This window comes from Camelus bactrianus, chromosome 3 (genome assembly GCF_048773025.1).
Source record: "Camelus bactrianus isolate YW-2024 breed Bactrian camel chromosome 3, ASM4877302v1, whole genome shotgun sequence".
NCBI classification, from domain to species: domain Eukaryota; kingdom Metazoa; phylum Chordata; class Mammalia; order Artiodactyla; family Camelidae; genus Camelus; species Camelus bactrianus.
In genome coordinates, this window is record NC_133541.1 from 95,659,712 (window position 1) to 95,681,659 (window position 21,948).

General features: G+C 50.1%; 1 long non-coding RNA gene across 3 annotated transcripts in view; it reads left to right on the plus strand.

Moving 5' to 3' along the window:
• Nucleotides 1-21,948, plus strand: part of LOC123613271 (uncharacterized) — a 278,819-nt gene that overhangs the window by 26,976 nt on the left and 229,895 nt on the right. The window contains exon 1 of one of the 3 annotated variants that reach the window (XR_006720630.1): nucleotides 3,396-3,503. The exons of 1 other annotated variant lie outside the window; for it this stretch is intronic. This is a non-coding gene — a long non-coding RNA (uncharacterized LOC123613271). Of the gene's footprint in view, nucleotides 1-3,395; nucleotides 3,504-21,948 lie in introns of those variants that run through there. One more of the 3 variants, XR_012505647.1, reaches the window with a different exon arrangement.

A 21,948-nucleotide genomic window follows, 5' to 3' on the forward strand; every position in this document is an offset into this window, starting at 1 on the left:
GCCTAGGTGACCCGGCCTCAGCTGCAGGGGAGATGGCAATGTGAGGTATGTGGCCGCCCTCTGGGGCTGTGGCCACCATGCAGCAAGGCCTGAGCTGGGCAAGAGGATGGCAGGTGCTGGGGCCATCCAGAGGCCTGGCTTCTTCCCTGTGCTAGCAGGCCTTCCTTGTGTGAGGCACTGTGGAAGTAGACTCAGAATTTCTCGCCAGTCATGGTTGCTGAACACCTGCCCACCTCTTCTCATGGGGGACAGCGGAGGGGCACTCCTTCTGGCTCTGGGTATCCCGGCCTCTGCTTTCAGGGTGCAGACTTGGCCTTGCAGGCCTGCGGTGGGCAGTCTTTAATCCCTCTTTTGTGTCGTCACAGTCTGGGGTGAGAGTTCATGAGAGAGGAGAGGACCTGGGCTATGTAATTAAGTGGTACACTTGGCATGGAGACCCAGTTTTAATGCACGTATCCCATTTGCTGGCTTTTCTAGGTCTTTGTCCCTGGCCCGGGCCCATGGACTAATTATAAGGTGTGGGCTCCAGGGCAGTTCAGTGGCCTGGCCGGCCTTGCAGACCCTGTTCCTGGGTGCTGTGCTGGCTGTGTTGGGAGGGGCTGTGGTCTGCCTGCTGAGGGCAGCCTCCGTTGACGGCCTTTGGCAAGAAGCAGGGCTTGGGACTGCCCTGGGGAGGGAGGCATGGGAGCCCAGGGATGGGGGTGGTCATCGCTCAGGGAGATGTCTGAATTCTCCAGCGCATGAGCTTGTTGGGCTGGCCTTTGGTGTGGGTGGCGACAGCCCACGGGAAAGAAGGAAGGCAGAGTAGGGGCAGAGCTCCTGCCAGGGCTCCAGGGATGTGAGGAAGTGTGTTGTGGGGACGTGGGCTCTCTGGTGACTGTGGTATGGTTCCCAGAAGTAGCTGTGCACCGGCTGAGCCTCTCTGTCTGGGGCTTTGTGGAGGAGACTCCATTCTTCCCAGAGGCAGGTGCAGAGGCGATTGAACGTAAGACTCATGATCAACAGCACATTACCAGGGAAGGGCCCATCAAGCCCCTGTCATGATGAATTCCAGGAGTCAGATGTGGAACCCTGTTCACACTTATCACACACGGGGATCCTGGGTACCATCAGTGTGCACAGTGCACTCAGAACAGCTCCCAGGCTCCTGGACTTGGTTCTGAATATTAGTCGTCACATGCATTACACTCTGTATTTCCCTGCTGTTTTACTTGCCTTAGATTTTAGAATAGATTTGAGGAATGGTTTGCCTGGCTCAAGTCTCTTAAATAAAGTGTCCATGATGATTTGAGAAAAATTTTTTTCTTTCAGAGCTACCCTCCTCCAGCATATAAGACATGTTCAGAGTTGTTTCTTTTGGTTCCTGAGTCTGCCTGAGTGGTGTCACATAGGCAATGCTGCTTGGAGTGCCAATGACATTGGCCTTTCCCCTCTAGAAAAGTGCTGGAGTAGTAACAGCTGATCCTACTGAGAGCCAGACTGTGCCAGGACCTCCTGGGCCCTCGATGTTCCATATATTAATCCCCAGACAACATCTTGAGTTAGGGGTTATTAGGTGAGGAGTCTGAGGCACAGAGAGGGTAAGTGACATGCCTCACATCACACAGTAAGGAAATGATGGTCCAGGATTAGGAGGTGGGCTGTCAGCTGCCAGACAGTCTCCTCAAGGAAGGGCTGACCGCCATCCTCACTGGGCTTATCCTGGTTACTCACGCTCCACGGGGCTGGGCTCCAGGATGACTGTCGGTGGACCCACTGACAAAGGCCCAGGCGGACCCCTGCACGGTCTCTACACCTCTCTGCCCCGTGACCCACCTGTAACTAGGTCCCATTCCTGCCCCGTACCTGGCTTTAGATTAGAAACGTACCCTCTTTTAAAAGTATGAACTTGAACTTCAATCCAGCAGAGAGCAGCTGGGCCCCTGCGAGTGCTGCAGGTACGCCTGCTTATGGGTGGCTGACAGCCGGTCCCTATGCCACTGACACAGCGACAGAGGGCAGCTGTGTGTGTGGCTGGGGAGAGCTGTCCCAGGCAGAGGGCAGGCCCCACCAGGGCGCCCCGTGAGCTGTGAGCTTGCAGCTGTGAGTGCCTCAGCTGCAGCAGGCAGGCTCTGCCCAGGTCCTATGGTCTAGGTGGGGACTCTAGGATCCCTGAGCTAGGCAGAGGGTCTAATTCAGTTCATCCGCCCCATGGGATCTAGCCCAGAGCTGCCTTGGGCCTCAGTAAACACTTGTTTCTAGATGTTTATTTTGGGGTTTAATGAAAAACAAACTGGATAATCTCTGCACTTGTGTGGGGGCCAAGTTCTCAGTGCCCTTTGGTGGGCAGATCCCCTTCATCCTGAAAATCTAAGCGAGAGTGCCTCAACTTACATGCCCCTCACCAGCTCCTCTGGCCTCTGCACCTTTGTACATGCTATTCCCTCTGCCCAAACTGCCTCCCCACCTCTGCTCCTTTGACCTGGCCTGGCTGTCTCCTACCTGGCCTTTGGGTCTCAACTGGGATGCCTCATCCTCCAAGGGCTTTCTCTGATCCTCACCAAATCTTGATAGGGCCCCTCCCCCGGGCTCTCAAAGATCCAGTGTTCACACTGTGCAAAGCCTAAGTGGGCAGCTACCCCTCCCTCGGTGACAAGGACTGTCTTGCCATCACTGTTGGATCCCCTGCACATTGTATGATAGTAATAATGAGTGACAATCACAATAGGATCATAAGCACTCCGTAAATGTCAGCTTTGTGCCAGGCACCGTTCTCAGCATTTGACAGATGTTTACTGATTTACTTCTCACATCAGTCCCGAGAGGCAGGTACTCTTCTTAGCTCCATTTGGCACATAAGAAAACAGGCACAGAGTGTCTAACTTGCCTACGGTTGTATAGCTGGTAGGACTGGAGCCTGATCCAAGCCCATGACTACTCTGCTCTTAATCGTGGGTGGCACCTGGAGATGTCGTATCAGTACCTTGTCATTCAACAAATTAGTTCTGTCCACCTCTCCAGACGAGGGCTGAGGCTTGGGGTGAAGGGGCTTGGCTAAAGTCACATGACTGGCAGTGAGCAGCGGGGCAGCCCCAGTTCACCCTAAACCACAAGCTCCTTGAGGCCAGGGACTCAGACCACTTACTCTTCTGTGTCACCAGCTTCTGGCTTAGAACCTGGGCATAGAAGGGGCCCATCTCTAGGAATGACACCCATGAGTTTTCTATCACTTATGTCAATTATATCCTCACTCCCGGCACTGGGATGTGAGCCTCCACACAGGAGCCCCTGCAAAGAGGTGTCTGAGTCCGTGGCTGTTGGATGGACGGCCGTGGCCTTTGCAGGCAGGCAGGGGTTGCAGTGCGGGGGTGTGAGGTGGAGGAAGAGCCACGCTTCCGCTTCCGCTTCCGGCCCCGTGGGGGCTTTCCTTCTGCGTTCACCTTTGTCTGGGAACGCCCGCTGGATGCGGGGTTGGAAACTTCCTTGGCAGCCCCCAGCAGGAAAGGAGGTGCCTGTCTCAGAAGGTAAGGTTTTGTTTTCCCTGCAGCCTGGAGTAGAGACATCTGTGAGCTCCTCGTGGGCCTGGAGGCCCCTCCCGCCGGCGGTGAGCAAACACGGGCGCTGCAGGTAGTAGCGCGGTGGTGTGGTCTTTTGTTGGGCACACCTGGCTCAAACATCTCACAGGATGGGAGTGACTGTCAGTCCCTCCTCCCTGCATAGCAGCACGGAGTCGTTTCAAACCTTCTCGTTCGGGCTTTGACAGCTGTGTCAGCTTCTGGCCTCTCTCAGAGGCAAAAGGCACGTCGAAAATGAGGGTTAAACCTGTAGCCTACGGCCTTCCTGTCTGTTTGAGTCCTACTGCCCTGGCCCCAGCTGCACGGCTGTCCACTCTGCTTACCTGACACCAGCGTCCAAGGCCCAACCCCGTCATGTGTTTCCTGCTAGGCCCTAGCAAAGAAGCACCTCCTGTGTCACACATCTTTTTCTCCAGAGAAGTCGAGACTCTCTTGAAATAGGAATTGAGAAATTAGCATCACCAGGTTAAGTCATTATACCAAACACCCTGCGGGGGACACTGACCACAGCGAGGTTGGATTTCCTCATCATTTGTGCCGAGGTCAGCAGCAAGCCAGGAAAAGGGCAGATCAGAGGTGGTTCTTGTTGGCCCTTGAGCCCAGAATTGAGAAAGCCATAATTAAGCCGTTCAATAAAATTACTTTTGATAATTCTCTTTTTAACTAATGAGTCACGTCACCTGCTGAAAATTCAAGCTTTGCTCACCTTAGGCTTATTATTACAGTAATAGTTGGAGAGATTGCCTTCTCTTTGTAAACTAGCAGCACAATGGCAGTTAAATCAAAAAGGGAGCTATAATTTATTTTAAGATTGGGGGATTTTGTATGTGCAAGTAGGCGGCAATTATGAAACAAATACTATAATTATAACTGCTCTAGAAAAGTGAATAAGGCAGTAACTAGCTGAGATGTGTTTTCTGGTTAGAAAATACATTATCTCAGTTCTTAGCAAACTCTGCTGGGCGTCCTGTCCCTGGGTTCTTGGGAGCTGAATCCGAGAATGATTAAAAGCCCGGAAAATCTCCAGCTCTGCTTGATTTTCAGAGGGAGCAAGAGGCTGACACTTTTGTAGATGAGCAGGGATGCCCCTGGAAGTCAGGCAGGTGAGGGGCTGAAGCCTGCCGACTGAAGCCAGCAGGGAGGCAGTTACCTGCTCTGCCCTCCCCTTCCCTTGCCTCCACCTGAGCCCCACAGGAGGGGCAGGTGTGGAGCCCGCCCTGGCCTCGCTGAACTGGCTGAGTCTTTGAGTGTCTGGAGCTACCCTGAATTTGGAGTCTCCACTGGGCTCTGCCAGACCAGATCTGCTGGTGACACATTCCCAGGAGGGCAGAGCACTTCTTTCTTGTTTCCCCTTTTGGAACATATTCTGGAACCCACAATTAGATCCCACAAAATGAGTTATCTTTATCCTGTGATGTGTTTTCTAAGAGACAGTTTTAACTCCTGGGTACAACTTTCTTGAGGGCATCACTGAAACATCTCAGGACTTGCTAGATGTTTTGAGACCTCTCTGGGTTCTTGGTGGGTGGTCTGATACTCAAAGCTTTCCCACAGCTGGATGGTAAGGAATTCAGAAATATTGAACATGGACTGATATCTGACCTGTCTGGGGTAACAGACAGAGACAGAAGCTAGGACCCAGTATTATAATTCATGGGTCTCATTTCTCAACATAGAACCAAATTCAGGATGTGACCCTTTTAATAGATGTATTGACTGGAGCCAAGGTTTAAGTATTTGAGAAAAATCAGACTCTTGACAAATGTGTGAACTTAAAAGGACTTTGTCACCTTGATCAAGAAACAAATCAGCAAAAGCAAAATTCCTTACTAGAAGATATACTCCGTGAGGTTAAGGACTATCTGTTCTGTTAAGTTCAGTCTGTTTGCGAATGCTTCTGCAGCCCCTGGAACAGATTCAGATCATACAGATGCTTAGTAAATGAGAATGTACATCCTCAAGAATAACTGGGCTTCCTTTAAGTCTTCCCTGTCAGAATGAGACATGCAGCGTGAATGTACATTTGTGATAAGGGCCCAAGGTCTCCTGGAAAGTACTTCCTTTTGAGGGAAAGAGAAGGGAACCAAAGGATCTGGACTCACCAAGTAGACCTACTGAGTCTTGTTGCCTGAGAACTCGCAGAAGCAACCACTGTTGATTTTTAAGTGTTGCTGCTTTAGTGAGAACCATGCTGCAAAAAAAAAAACAATTTTTTTTAACACTTTCTAGCCTCTTTGGGTAGTATTAGGCTCAGTTGGCTAATGTTAAACTTCAGCCAGTTTGTATCTTAGTAATAAATGTGTCAGTATTTATTTATGTACGTAAATAGCAAAGATCAATATAGTTGCGATGTAAAGCATTGCTTTTATAAGTATCATAGTGGGATGTGTTGTACTGTTTACTCATCTGAGCTCATGTCAAATATGTAACTAAGTAACTGTAACTCATTTTCAGGGATGCAAATGCAAATAGGGCTTGCCTGTTGTTTGTTGCTGTGTCAAGATATCAGATCACACAGCCTAAGTCATACTCCTGCAGTTGTGGCCTTCTTGTCTGGTAGGACTTGTGCTCTGGGGTGGCTGCAAACCGGTATGTGTGGGTACTGTCTTTTTTAAATGGTCTTCTAGAGAAGAATTTCTGTTTGAGGCTTCAACAACTGACTTGGCATCAGTCAGGGTAGACTAGGTCTCCTGCGGGTGTGGTTGACCCTAGGTGTGGACATGGGAGTCTCTGAGAGGCTTTGAGCCAGGCTCCCTGACCCTCACAGTCACCAGGGAGGTGGCTTTAAGCTAATTGGGAGCTGCTGACCTGGGGTTATTAGGGTCTCACTACCCCATGTATCGAGGAAGCAGATTTAAGGCCCCCAGCCTTCTCTCGCTTCGTGGGCTGAGTGGGTGCTTCCTGCAAGGATATCTCAAGACTCGTGGCTCTCCTGTCTCCAGGGGAGACATGCTGGCAGAGGAGTGGTTTCCAAACCCCTAGGCTCTGATTGGGCCGACTGATCAGAATAAACACACAACACATCCTCCCAGTCGCTGAGGCCCTTTTCCTTTCCCTCTGAATGCTCAGGGTTTCATCAGCATTAATGCGGCTATTGTGGGCCTGATAAATGGGAAAGAGGCATCAGCGGGCTGAAAGGCCTTGTGGTGACAGAAGCTGCCTGCAGAATGCACGGCTCGGGTGGAGTGTACACAGCATGGGTTCGGGCGCAGGTGAGGCAGCGTCAGCCTGGGAGATGCACCGACGTTGATGGATGGCCAGGGTGCTCGGATGCGCCCCGGACACTATTTGCACAAACCGGGAACTCAAACGCATGGGGTTTTCATGAGCTTATGTAAGTCAGTTGGCAACGCACAGTGCCCCAGCTGTGTGGCATGACAGGACAGAGCCTTGCGTTCCTGCTTAGAAACAGGTGACTTTAAGAACCAGTTTGCCTGTGTCAGGACTTGAAATGGTTTGCTTTGCCCTTCTGTTGTCACAACCCCCCCTTTTCTCTTTGCTTTTCTTTGTCAAAACTTTCTTTGCAAAGGGATTCTTATAACTGGGACAGTAAGGCTACTGTTGCTTCCAGCAACTGCCCAAGAGGTTTGCTTTTTTCTGGGACACTGACTTCCTTGAGATACGTGTCAGGGAGGGGACAGCAGGTGTGTGTGGCTGAGTGCTCTAAGAGGTGGTGGGTGGGGGATGGGTGCAGAAGTGGGGGTGGAGGTGAGGGTGGGCTGGAAACCCATTCAGTGCTTTCTTGGGATCATCTCCACCTGCCTGTCCTGGCTCCGTGAAAGTCAGGTGTGGAATCTACAGGGGAGAACCTCATGCTCACACAACACTCCCCCAGTGCCTGGCACATAGTAGGCCTCTCATTTGCTCCTTCCATCAGCCTCTTCTAAGGTAGACAGGGCAGGAGTTGCTGTTATACGCGAAGATAACAGAGTCGGAGAGGGGATGTGGCCCTTGCAAGGGCCGCTGGCCTGACTGAGCAGAGTTGGCCTGGAACCTTGGTCCCGAGCATTTCAGGGCCTTCCCGGCCGGGTGTGCAGCCCCCTACCCTACTGGCCTCTGGAGGCTCAAGGGGCAGGGAGACATGGGCTCCTGAGATGTGGAGCCCATATTTCAAAACCACTTCCAGGTGTGGGCACACCCCACTGTCAAAGCTAGGGCATCACCCTGTCCTTTGGCACTGTGGAACGTGCTGATAGTGATTCACATCTGACTGCATTCCACAACGGAGTCTCTGTATCACTACTGAGATTAGGGAAACCATTAGTTTTACACAGATGCTAGCATGCTCATATTTATTATTCAACAAGTACTTGCTGTGTGCAAGGCATATTGTTTGTTGTTGCTGTTGGGATAAATTCGTAGAAGTGGATTTTCTGAGTTAAATCATATGAGTGCTTTTTGGGGGGAGCTAACTAGGTTTTAAAAAAATTATTATTATTTTTTAACTGAGGTACTGGGGATTGAACCCAGGACCTTGTGCAGGTGAATCATGCACCCTACCACTGAGCTGTACCCTCTCCCCCATATGAGTGGTAAAAAGTTTAAAGAGTGCAAGAGGGAATATAGAGAAAACTTGAAGACTGCCAGCCTCTGCTCTCTAAAATAACCACTCTTAACAGTTGCTAGGTATCCTTGTGTGTGTAAATCAATATAAATTGATTCGTCATTTTTAGAACAGGATGAACAGTGATTGTTCTACTTAACCGTGTGTCGTGGGCTACTTCACAGCATGGACAGCTTCTTGGTACAGCAGTACCTGTCTTATATCAATGGACTTTTTTTTTTTCTAATTAGAGAGTGAATATCCTCATGTCTTGGTTTAGTTGTGCAAGTATAACTGCAGGAGGAACGATAGAAGTAGGATTGCCGAGTTGGAGAGCTATGCCCATTTATAATTTTTATAGCTGTTGCTAAATCAATGTGCATGTTTGAAACTGTCACATGTATTGGCTAATCATTTTCCAGAAAGGCTCTGTCAGTTTACACTCTTACCAGCAGAGTTTGGCAGTGTCTGTTTCCCCAGCATCTTTAACTGTGGATTATCAATTTAAAAAATGTCTGTTTGTTAGGTAAAAAAGAAGGGATTTAGTAGCTGTACATCAATTTGCATTCTTCTGTTATTAGCATGAGTTCCTCCTCATAGCTAAGGTAGTGCTTCAGAGCAAACATCCTTTTTTTTTTTTTTTTTAAGGCTAAATTCATACTAACTGGGTAGCTTTGGGCGAATTACATTGAGAATCAGTTTCCTTATCTGCAAAATGGGGATAATGGTATCCACCTCTCAGGGTTGTGAGTGCTTTGTCCCGGCCTTTCTGACAGCCTGGTCTCCCTTGGGAGGTGGCCTTGTGCAGTCCAAAGAAGGGTCCAGCTTCTGCATATGTGCCTGTGGTTTGCCTCTGCCTTTGGAAGGTCATTCCAGTAAGAGCCCTATGCCTTTCTGGTGCGGTACGTTCTGGTGTTGTGGTTTAACCCAGCGTCATCATCTTTTCAAGTTGTCGGCTCCTCCAATCACCCCCACACCCTCCCTGACTTTCCCCTTCTCTTGAGCCTGGCTGGTTTTGAAGGAGGATGGGGAATTGAGCTGCCCTGCTGCAGGCAAGATGTAGGACCCCTTTTTGAAAACCAGATAGGGATTTGCCGAGTGCCTACCAGGTACCAGGCACTGTGCTGCTATTTCACATGGCTCCTGCCAGTGACTCCCATGGTGGGCTTGCCATGAGGGCATTATTATCCGTGTCCACAGAGGTTTAGCCTGGTTGAAGGATTGTCCCGGAATCACACAGCTAGTTGGCAGCTGAGCTCCCAGGCCTGTGCTCCCTCAGTCACTTCAGTCACTGCTGAGGGCAGGGGGACCCCCAGGTTATACCCACTAGAGACCCTCTTCTGGAGCCTTCTGACCTGCCATGGGCTGGACTGGCTGCCCACTGTGCCTGCTATCCCTCCTGAGCTTTTCCTTCACCGTCACCCTGGGGATTGGTTTCACTTGTTTTCTTTTCTTTTCTTTTTTTTTTTTTTTTTTTTTTTTAACATTTTTTATTGATTTATAATCATTTTACAATGTTGTGTCAAATTCCAGTGTTCAGCACAATTTTTCAGTCATTCATGGACATATACACACTCATTGTCACATTTTTTTCTCTGTGAGTTATCATAACATATTTCCCTGTGCTATACAGTGTAGTCTATTCTACAATTTTGAAATCCCAGTCTATCCCTTCCCACCCTCCACCCCCCTGGTAACCACAAGTCTGTATTCTCTGTCTGTGAGTCTATTTCTTGTTTTCTGATTCGAATTTCCTGTCTCCTGTATCCCATGCCTTCCTCCTCCTTGGCTCCTTGCCTCATTTGGCAGAGCACAGTCTCTGTGGTTGTATATGCTATGAACTCTTTTCCCATCACACTTAACTCGATAGTTTGGCTGGGTATAGAATTCTAATTTGGAAATAATTTTCCTTAAGAATTTTGAAGACTTTGTCCATTGCCTTTTGGCTTCTGAAGTTGCTGTTGAGAATTTTAATGCCATTTTGATTCTCCATCTTTTGTGTGAAAACTGTTGCTATTTTCTGTCTAGAGGCTTCTAGGAAATTCTTTCAGTTCCCAATGATCTGAAGTTGATATTGGTGTGATTTGGTACGAGTCTATTTCCTCTCATCTGCCAGACCCTCAGTGGGCTATTCAGTATAGAAACTCATATGCTTTAGTTTCAGGAAATCTATGAGAGTTATTTATTGCATGATATCTTCCTAGCCTTTCTATTTTTTGTCTCTTTTTTTGAACTCTTGCAGTCAATTGTAAAAAGAGCATCTTCCTTGTATCCATGTCCTTTGCCATGTAACTTTGTGGTCCCTCCATCTCTGATTCTGGGCTGAGACATATGGCTGGCTTTGGGCCATTGGGATGATGGGTGGTGATCATGATATAGGCAAAGGACTGAAAACCCCTGGTGTGATTGAGCTTGCTTGCTTTTGCTTGCTGCCATCCCCAGGAGAACATGCCCAGGTTAGCACACTGGTTCCAGGAGGTGGATGAGAGACACTTGGAGCAGAGCCAAGCCCCAGCCAACATCAGCAACCACCTTAGATGTGTGAGCAATAAATAGTTATTGCTGTGGGCCGCAGGCAGGGGTGTCATAGTTGTTTGTTATCCAGCATTGTTGTGTAGTAACTGATACATCTGATTATTTACATACTGACCCTCTTAGCATAACTCTTAAATTTTCTTTTTTACTCTTCTTTCTGGGAGCTGCTCTCAACAGTATCTCTCATCCCTTCTACTGAGTTTTTCATTTCTGTTGTCATGTTTTTAATTTCTAAGAACTCTTTGGTTCTCTGCATGTTGTTATTGGTTTGTTTCATTCTAGTCTGGTTTCATGGAAGCGTATCACTTCATATTGCATTAACTATTATCCTTGAAAGTTTACTCTCTTTATATTGTCTCTTTCCTCCAAGATGCTTTTTAATTCTGTTTATTTTGTCCTCTATCTCTGATAGCAAAGAATTTCCTCTGATGTCTCATAATCCTTGCTGGTCCAGTCATATTCACTAGAAACCTAGTTGAAAGCTGTGTGTATGTGTTGTTCACAGAATAGCAGTCCTTCTGGAGAACTTCTGACTCTTTTCTCTATAGCTAGAGAGATGACCCAGGGAAGTCTCCTCCATTCTGCAGCTTTGAGGGCATCTGCCATGCCACTAGCATTCTGAGAATCTGATGGGGAAAGAGGCCAAGGGGGTGTAAGCTTTCACGTAATTCCCCTGTTTTTGGTATGGTACCCCTGCCGTCAACTGTGTTTGGTGTCCCTAAGCCAGAGTCCCTCTGCTAAACCTTTTATAGAAAAGAATCACCCAGTCGTCTGCCAGTAAGGACAGGGGCAGTCACCCGGGTGTGGGGAGTTGGAGAGGGCATTCGAACACCTGAAAGTGGATTGTAAGGGCTTTCAGCCAGCCCTCCTGCTCCCAGCCCCAGCTTCACGGGCCCCTGCTGCCTCGAATTCCTAAGGCTTTGTATAATTCTAGGGCGAACAGCAGGTAGCTCTTTAGCTTTCTTCACTGCTAACGTAGGATTTAGTTTACTTGGGTCTGTGAAGTCAATTCCCCTCATCCATCTGCTTTATAGATTCCAAAATTTTGTTGCTATCATTTCCTCTCTTGTTCTTCCTATCCATGTGGATTCAGGCCTGTTTTTTCTTACACTGTGCTTTGTTTGAATGGGATGTCTTTATTACCTCTTTGATATAACAGGACTGATTGTTATAAAAATTAAAACCATCCAAAGCCAGTGAAACTCCTTCAACATCTGCCTTCTCCATCCATAGCTGCTCAAATGTTTATCATTCCAATAGTTTGGCCTTTATGAACTATTTGCATGTGTATGGTGAAATACACGTGTAAACACATATACCCTTCACATATGCACGAAATCATGCTACACTGCACTCTTGTGTAACCAGTCCTTCCCCCATCACTAGATCCTGGACATCTTTCAGTCATAAATTAGAAGCTACCACTTTCTCCTTGCCAAACTGCGTAGTGTTCTCTTAGGCTGTAACTTACACAGCCAGGCCCTTATTAACAGATGGTTAGGACGCTTCCTAGTTTTTGTTACTGCAAAGAGTGCCGCTCTGAATGTCAGTGTAGCCACATCTTTGCAGGCCTGTCCTTTTGTCTCCTTAGGTACTTCCTGGAAGTGGAGCTGCTAGATGGGCGTGCACAGCTGGGATATTGGCAGATAGTGCCAGGTTACCCTCCAGAGACGGGCGCAGTTCATTCCTCTCCTAGGTATTTTAGGGGCCTTTTCCTTGTCTTTACCTGCTCCTGTCTTATCACACTTTTATCTTTGCCAGTCAGATGGGTGAAAACCCATCTCATTGCTGCTTTGATTTGCATTTCTTTGAATAGTAAGGCTGCGCCTTTCTGTGTGTCACAGCCATTGTGTGAACTGCTTACTTTCTGTGGGGTGTGTTATTCTCTCTTCGGAAGGGAGTCCTCAGAACCCAGTTCATCCCCAGTTTTGCTGTCTGGGTGCTGTGGGCCCCGGGGTCCAGAGGCCAGCAGGCTGCGTGGCAGTGGGGAGAGGCATGGCGCTGATGGGGGGTGATCCAGAGCGCAGTGTGTGCCCTCCTCAGTTTACCCCCCTCCCCTCACAAAGGCACTGATTAAGAGATGGGCACAGCCTTGTCCCCCATCAGCACAGGCCTGCAGATGGCTGGTCCCAGGGGCAGAGTGGCCCTCTGGGCTGCTTGACTCATTGGTCTGCCCGGCACAGGGCCCCGTGAGTGGCCAAGTCCTGGGTGGTAATTCTGGCACCGGCCTGAGGTTTGGCATTTACCAGTTTACATTCCACAAAGACGGTTACCTTTTCTTTTCTTTTTTTAACCTGTGAAAAATTGTGAAATTCAACACATATAGGAAAATGTTCAGTTTGACAAATCATTATAAAGCAACCACCCATGTAACCACCTCCCTGGGAGACAGTTGACTTTTAACAACTCTGTGGCATCTGGAGCTGGCACCTGGCCTCTCTGCTGTTGGGCTGTACGTCCCCCTCTGGCCCACCCTGGGTCTCGGCGCCAGGGCGCAGCATCCCCTGGTTGTGGAAGGACCACTCAGGTATGGCAGTGCTGGCGTGGGGCGCTGGAGTCTGGTTGGTGGGGGAGGACGGGGGGGGTGTCAATGGTGTGGCTTGTGCTTCTGCATTTAGTCCCCTTTGCTGACCTGAGTCCTGACAGACTCAGGGAACACTCAGACCTCAAGGATTTGGGTGGAACCTGAGGAGCAGAGGGAGCCAGAGATCCGGGGCAGGCCTGAAGGCCAAGTCTGACTGGCTCAGGGTCTCGGGTTAGCCTCAAAACACTCACCCTCCATGGCAGAGCCTGGCCCATCTGCCCAGCCTGACGTGTGGGTGCAGCCTCCTCTCACTGGGGAGGGTTTGGGGGGACCGCCCTCTGTGTGAAAGGTTTTCCTCATGGGCTAGGCTGGGAGGGGAGCCGCTGAGGGAAGACTGGGACTGTGCTTGTTCCCCTGGGGTGAACAGCTGAAGGACATTCCTGTCCCTGGTGGCTGCCCTCCCTTTGCTGCGCCAGCCCTGTGATGCTTCTCCAGAGTGGATGTCTTCCCCCGACGCCCAGCCCCTAAGTGGAAAGCCCACATCCATTAAAGCAAGGCCCCTACACACTGGAGATGGGCCTCCATTCACTTGCCTGCCTCCACTTCCTTCCTTCTCAGCTGCCACTTCACTCCTTCAGCCCACATGGAGCTAGCTTCCCACCACCTCCCAGGCCCTGGGTGACAGTGAGGGCAGGACAGACTCAGGCCCTGCCCTGGTGGAGCTTATGGTCCAGGGCAGTGCTGTCCAATAGGCCTTTCTGTGATGATGGGGTGTTCTCTCAGGTACTGGGTGGTGCAGGATGAGATGGGTAGACAAGTAAAGGGAACCTCAGGGCTGTGGGAGCACCCAGGGCTGGCATGGAGCTGCAGTGGCTGGGGAAGGCTTTCTGCACAAAATAGACCCGAAGGATGGGGATGGCAGGTCAGGTGGAGGGGCCAGGAAGTGTGATCAAGGCCGGGGTGGTAGGGGAGCGGGAATAGCATGCACAAAGGCCTAGGGAGGAGGGAGGCAAGCACTTCTGGGATGGAAGGAAGGGCAGCACCACTGGGGAAGAGACAGGTGGTGAGGGGGTGGGGAGGAGGGGGCAGGGAGAGGTGGGAGAGGGTCTGGATCTCCAGAACCCGGGAATCACATGGAGGGCTTGACTTAGAAGGCTGTTTGGGTAGGGGCTTGACAGGGGCAGATCTGCATTTAAAGATCACCCTGGCTAATATGGGGAAGAGGGAGGGTCTGGGAGGCGGGACCAGTTAGGAAGCTTTTTGGTCATCCCAGTGGGAGGCTGTGGCAGCCACGGGATGGGCAGAACTGGAGGAAGAATCAGCAGGACTTGTGCATGGAGTGGATGCTGCGGCCGAAGGAGAAGGAGGGGATATGAGGGACTTCTTCCTCGGGAACCTGGGTGGGGTGGAGCCACCCCTGTAGTTGGGGAATGCTGGTGGAGGAGTGGGTGTGGAAGCGAAAGAGACGAGTTCCATTTGGGTGAGCCATGTTTGAGGTTCCTGAGGGCCGTCCAGCAGGCCTTTGGATGGAGGAGTCTGGTGCTCGTGGAGAGGTCTGCACGTGGGGTCCACCCTGTGTGCCTGCTCATCTCTGGTTCCCCTCCCTGTGCTGTCGCTCTCAAGGGGCCTTGGACCATCCTGGTCTGGGGAAAGGGTGCTCCTGATCAGGGTGTGGCCATAGCTCACTAATGTCTGCTTGGAGTGTGTGTGTGTGTGTGTGTGTGCGTGTGCACCTGTGTGCACCTGTGTGTACCTGTCTGTAGTGGGGGCTTTTACATACAAGTTTGGATTAAGGGGGCTGGGGATAGAGGAGGGACGGGCAAGAAGGTGCAAAGTGACACTTGCTCCAGAAAGATGAATTTTACTGTGGGGGGGGGTTAGGCTCACCTCAGGGACACCCTCTGGTCCTGGAGGCTCTGGGCACTGGCTGATGGGAGAAGAGCTGTGTTCGCCCCTACATCCTGCTTCTTGACTGGACTCAGCGATAGACTCTCTTTTCTTGGGGATTATGCTCTGACCACCAGCCTGTGGGATGCCTAATTATACCAGTGTCCCTCTGGAAGACTAGAAACTTGGAGTAGAAACTGAAATTCAGTAAATGCCAAATCCAATTTAAGCTATTTAGGTATGGGTGGGATTCTAGGACCTTATAGGGTGTGTGCCAACTTAGCTGTCCCCTCTGCCAGCCCCCAGTCCTTGCCAGTCTGTGGAAAATCTGTACTTGGCTCCTGCTCTTGGTAGGGAATACATGCTCTTGGTATTCAGAGGTACAAAAACTGGCCATATTAAGCCATATGATGATGCCTGGATATCATGTTCTGTTGAGTCTCTTGGATGGGGTTCTAGGCTAAGATTTTAGACTCATTTTGTCCTGACCTTCAGCACTGATGGCGGGGAGAGTCCACGTTGACAGTGAGGACCCAGCCCACAGGGGAGTCACAGAAGGATCAGTGATCTTGGTCTGCCGTGTTATGCTGGGCAACCAGCCGCAGCTTCTGATTGGCCAGTTGCATAGTGGGGCCAGATGAGAGATGAACGAGCATGGCTGTCTCTGGAAATCTAGCCTTGGAGTCAGCTTTGCTTAGGATGCTTGTGGTTTCCTCTCTCTGTACCTATCACTCAGATCTATAGACTCTGCCTCCATTCTTTCTCCCAAATGTGTCCACTTCTCACCATCGGAGCCAACTGCCACTGCTGTAGTTCAAGCCTTCATCATCTCTTGCAAGTCCTTCTACCTTCTCTGATCTGGCTGACCCTCCTTAACAGCCGAACCTGGTCCTGTGACTCTTACATTGACCTCTTTGCAGATTCTGTTTCTTTTATCTTGAATGTTCCCATCCCTCTTCCTTACTCCCCTCTGCATGGCCAATTTCTGGGCATTCAGTGCCTGGCACATGGTAGGTTTTCATGTGTTTCTCAAATGAATACATATAAATTAATGTGGATTGAATCCTTTTGATCTTTACTGATTGTCATTTCACACTTTTTAAAATTTTTTTGGTGAGGGGAGGTAATTAGGTTTATTTATTTAATGGAGGTACTGAGGATTGAACCCAGGACCTCATGCATGCTAAGCATGTGCTCTACTACTGAGCTATAACCTTCTCCTGATTGTCATTTCATAAGGAAGCCTTCTCTTACTCCTCTTCTTACTCTGTGTTAGTCAGTATAAATATGTGTTCATGAGGCCAAATTCAGTATCCTCAGGTTGCGGGGACAAGCGTCTGCCACATGCTACGTGTTGGCAAATATTGTTGAATTAAATTGAGTAACGTTATCCTTCCATACTGAGGAAAGCCAGTAAAACTCTATTAGAGCCTTCCTATCTATTTCTGACATTGGATTCTTCTGAAGGTGCTATTTTGTATTGTGGTTTTCAGCCGCTGGTTTCATGGAGAAGGTGGCTTGTGAACCTTGGAGGATGGGAAGGTTGGATCCTGAGAAGATAAGGTGGAGAAGGTCATTTCAGGCAGAGAGAAAATCTTTAGCTAATGTGAGAAGATGAGACGTGTTTTTCAACTCAACCTATAGGTCACCGTCTCAGTATCCACCTTGTGGCTCTGAATTGTCAGTAGTCTGACTCTGAACGTCTTTCCTGGGCTTCAGTACCTCTGATTCTGACCTGGCCTTGCTCCCCATCTTCATTTTCTACTACTTCTTGCCTCTGACTTTGCTTGAGTTGCTGCCCTTGCCTAGAACACTGTTTCTCAGGGGACATGTCTCAAAAATCTGAGCCTTTTCACCTTCCACTGGAATTGTGATTTTTAGCACCTACACATTTTGCATCTTTCATAATGTTCCTTAGTGGCATGTATCTTGCAGTTCAAGCGACTTCATGCTTCTTCCGTCTACACAATGTTCTTTAGTTGTCTGTTTATTTGTGTGTCTGTTATGTCCTTGTTACTGTCAGGATCTCTGGAGAAGTCAAGTGCCTAACACATGATCTCTGCCCTCATGGGGTCCATGGTCCACCTGATAGGTGGAGACATGGGAGAAATGGCTCCTCCTGATGTTATACATGTCAGAGAGGGAGCAATCACTGTTGCTTCTAGCTGGGGGCATCAGTCAGGGCTTAACAGAGGAGGAAGCCTAGGGGTTGAGTCATGGCATATGAAGAAGCCATTTGGTCCTGCAAAGTTGGGGTAGAGAAGGCTTCCAGGTAGGACAATCCTGAGCAAATTTAAGGCAGGAGAGTAGGAGCTTGTAGCGGGTAGGGGAGTGGGGGTGTTCAGCTGATGTGTGGAAGTTAGCTAGGAGACTAAGTCTGGAAAAGTAGGCAGGGCCTGGGTCTTGGGGGAACATGGAAGAACTCCCTCTGGGATGGAGAACTCTGGCTGGTGTTGAGCAGTGAGGTGTGTTACTAATTTTGATAAGTCAACACAGAAAAGTGAAAGCACGGTGATCAGGCACTGAAAGGAAGATGGTTTGGGGTGGAGAGAAGTGACTGTGGGGGGCCAGGCAGAGATGTTCTGTTGTTGAGGACAATGGCACTGAGGGCACCCAGCACTTGGTGACCCCTGCCTGGGTCTCAGGAATTGCAGGTGGAATGAAACAGTGAGAGCTGCACCCAGGGACTTCAAAGGAGCGAGCAGAGTGACGCAGACCACGGGGTCTCCTGAGAAGAAGGGAGGCTGCCACCCCATCTGCCCAGGCTGGCGTCGGGCTGCCATGTTTTACTTTTTACACTTCTGTATAATTTGATAGTGTTACAAAAATACATACTACTAATTAAAATGATAAACATTTGGTTCTAACTCAAAACAAGAAAGAAGACAGACATCTGAAGTAATCTGGATGGGGATGGCTCTGGGGGGCTGACCTCTAGGAAATGGTTCCAAACTGTAGAGGGTCAGGGGTGTCTGGTCACAGGGTGAGATGAGGTGTCTTTAGAAAACCACAGCACTCAGTAAACAGCGCTTGGAAAAGGGATGTCAGGTTATGATACAAGACAAACTGTCATCACGGATTAAAACACTTCTGCGATCCAAGAGTAATAGTCATTTCTTGGAACCTTTGCTAATCTTTTAAAAATTTTACCAATGTGAAACAGATCAACTGCTTGAGACTGGCTTCTTAATGGTTAGATGTCCATTTGTGTGTTCACTTAGCTGATTTTTAATTGATTCATTGAACTGATCCATTGGTAGTAATCTCTGCAAAACATACTCCAATAGGTGAGGTAAGGATGGTGGGGCCCCAAGAAGGTGGAAACTAGAAAGGTTCACTTTTTACTCCCATGTGGATTAAGATGCTGTTGCTCCTGGGAGTGTGAAAAACAGCTTGAAGTGCCAGTTTATTCTTATGTTTATTGTTGTTAAATTAATGTAAAAAACGCCAAAAATGCAACTTGTAAAGTCACAGGTGTGTGGCATTTTATGGGGGCCCCACATTTTATGCGTATAGAGAGGAGGAGGAGAAAGGAACAAAGATATGAGGAGGGAGGGCCGGGGGAGAAACCAGCAGGCACTGCCCTCGGACAGTGGGTCACATTGAGGCCACTGTAAAATCCTGGGTGCTGGTTAAACGTGCAGGTTGGAGACCCACCTCCAGAGGCTCACATCTGGAAGCCTGGGCTGGAGCCCCACAGCCCACAGGTTTAACCACTTGTCCACCCGGGAGGTTCTGAGGAGGAGCAGTGACCTGGAGAAGGGGCCTCAGTCTTTCCAAAGATGCCCGGTGGGGCACGGGCCCCATCTGTTTCAGGGCCGCACTGGGTCCATCCACCTGGGAAAATGGGGCTTTCAGGCCTCGTCCATCAATCCCACACTGATTCCGTCAGCTTTGTATGTTCTAGGTGTCAAATTCCAGAGGGGACTAGGAATCAAAGGCAGGCTTGTGAGGCCCAGACAGCAGGCTGTGGATACGGTGTGGACTCTGCAGGGCAGAATGGCTCCTGGAGGAAGATGCCTTGAAGGGTTGGAAAAACCTGGGCACTAAGCAGAGAGGAGCGAGACTCTTATCAGTTCCAGACAGGGGCAGAGGCCCCATGCTGCTCCATGCTGTCACCTCAGGACTCTGCTGGGGCTGGGGCGGGTCATGTCTCCACACACCTGTTACCCTTCATCCATTCCTGACCTTGACTAAAGGGCACTTTGGAAGATTCTGATACCCTGTAACAGACCAAGTGCTGATGTGAGAATTGGAGGGGCTAAGAAATTGTTTTTCCAGCCATCTCAGTTAGCAGAGGGGTAAACCGATACTTAGAGAGGAGAGATGACCCATGGGGAGGTGAAAAGAAGATGGGCTATGAAATCAGACAGAGGCGGGTCCTTCTCCACCTCTGCCATCCCAGCTGGATGACCTTGAACAGATTAGGTGACCTCTCTGTGCCTCACTCTGCTCATCAGGAAGATGGAGATAATAATACTCATGCCTTTGGGTTTGTTATCAGGATTCAACATGACTTTTTTCAGAGGCTGGTACCCAGTAGGCACTACTGTTGTTGATGCCCAGAGCCCAGGTCAGTGGTGGGCTAGCCTGGGACAGGCTCCCTGACCCCAAGGCTGCTGCAGGGGCCCCTGGATGCCCTCAGCCTTGTCAGGCCCTTGCTCCAGCTATGACAGTTGGGACTGGGATGTGGGGCAGTGAGCAGGCTCTGTTTGCTAACTTTGTATATTGCTTAATAAGGAAAACAAGACTTGTCCTGGCAATCAGTGGATCCGGCCATATATGGGGAAAAGGAGTAACTTGGATCTGGTCAAGGATTCGATTTGGAGTTCTTCTTATTTAAAGCAAAATCAAAGACAATATGGAGTTGCCACTCTTCTTTGTCTAGCTTGGTTATGGAGCAATTTCTGGTTATAAATCGGCAACATTTTGCAGGGTGAGCTTTAGAAATGGCTGTGAACTGTTTGGGGAGCAAATCCTTTCCACACTTGAAAGACCTTGGCCTAGAGGAAGAGTCCCTGTGGATGGAGAGAAGGTGACTGTTTTGTAGCCGTGCAGAGCAGACTGAGGCCTTCTCAGGTCCAGCCATCCCCAGGCTGAGCACCTAGCCCTGTGGGCTGGCTGTGGTGACAGCTTCTTGTCAGTTCTAAGTCTGGGGCCCTCTTGGCCTTTCTGCAGTGGGCACCCACTCTCTTGCCTCCAGCTGTCTGCTTCATGGCGTTTGCATCACCTCTGTTCCTTAGCCATCACTTGCTCGTTAGTTCATTGACTCAGTCAGGTACATGCTGACCGCTCCCCCTGCGAGGCAGTGCTCCTGACTTCCTCCTGCTCCTTTTTCCTCCTCACTCGTGGTTTTGCCTCCTCCGGCTGCTCCTGGTTCATGGCTAGTGCCTTGGGCTCTGTCCTTGGACCTTTTCTTTTCTTCCTCTGCTAACTCTCCCATCTCTTCTTGGCTTGATTTCCACAGTATAGCAGTTAAATGGGGCCAGTCCTGGCTCTACAATTTCCAAGCTGTGTGACCTTTAGCAAGTTGCTCAGCTTCTCTGTGACATAGTTTCCTCAGCTGTAAACTGGGGATGATAACAGTGCTTACTTTGAGAGTGGTTGTGAGGCCTGACTGACTTAATCTCCGTAAAGCTCCCAGAACAGTGTCCAACAGTGGGTGAGCACTCGGAAAGCTTCAGCCACTGCCATTCTTTGCTGATGACACCCGTTTCTCTCGCTAGACTCCATCTTTGCCTGGACCTCCAGAGGTGGGCGTCCAACTGTCCATGGGGCATCCTTCATTCAGTCAGGCAGGTCCTGACAGGAACGAGCCAGGCTGAGCTCCTGCTACATTATGCTTGGCATTCAGGGGATGTGGCCTTGGGGGAGACACCATCCAGGGACCAAGCATAGCAGTGTGTCCTGCAGGTGGCCAGTGCTCCCCAGCCCCTCAGTCAAGCTGACGGTCTTTGTCCACTCCCCCCTTCCAGGCCTGCTGCCTCTTCCATGGATGGAGCCCTTATGGGGGTTAATTAGGCCAAGGGCATAAGAAAGAGCCCAGAAAGGTCCAGGTTTCCAATCTGTGTGGAGGATAGTGCCACCCCTTCTGCTTCTGAAGTATTTCTCTAGTATTTATCTCTCTCCATGGCCACGGCCCCTGCCTTGCCTGGGTCTGGCCTCACCGTGGCTCCTCTACCCAGGTGATCTCTCTGTAAGTCCTCTTCCTCTTCCTCTCCCTCATCCTCTGGCCAAAGTCAGGCCAGGCCTGGGTAAAAATCTTCAGAGGTTTCCCATCACCTGCTGCCAGGGTTTACTGTGCAATGGGCCTAGGACCCCTGCAGCCACATCGTCCTCTGCCTGGAGACGGCCCCAAATGCCGGGCCTGTGAGTGTTGACCCCCTTTCCTCCTGTTTGCTGAGAGCCCAGCCCCCCCACCAGGGTCCTGGAATGACCTGGTGCTGCCTGCTGGGAGGGAAGGCCGGTGGGTGCATGGGCTGCCACAGGGGCGTGGGGCTGAGTTTCCTACCGCGTTCCAGCCCTGGCTTTCACCCAGCAGAGCAAACTTGCTCAGTGGTTATCTCCTTGAGTTCTTGGCAGCTCCCCAGGTCGGCCCCTGCTCCCTCTCACACAGCCTGTCCCCTCACTCCTCTTGTACTGGCCATGACAGACTCAGCCACCTCTTGGCAGGGGCCGCTTCTTGGGCTTGTCCTGTGGGTGTTTCTTCCCTGGAAGCCAAGGTTGACTTTGCCTGTTTCCCATATTGGACCTTCAGACCCTCCTGAACTGTCTGTACTCTCGGCCCCAGGTGCCAGTCTGACGTTCAGCTGGCCGATGTGAGCACTTGCCCCCTCCAGCCCCTCTGTGGAGTCCCTTCTCCCCACCTGGCTGTGTGCTTCTGGAGGGCAGGACTCTGCCTCTTC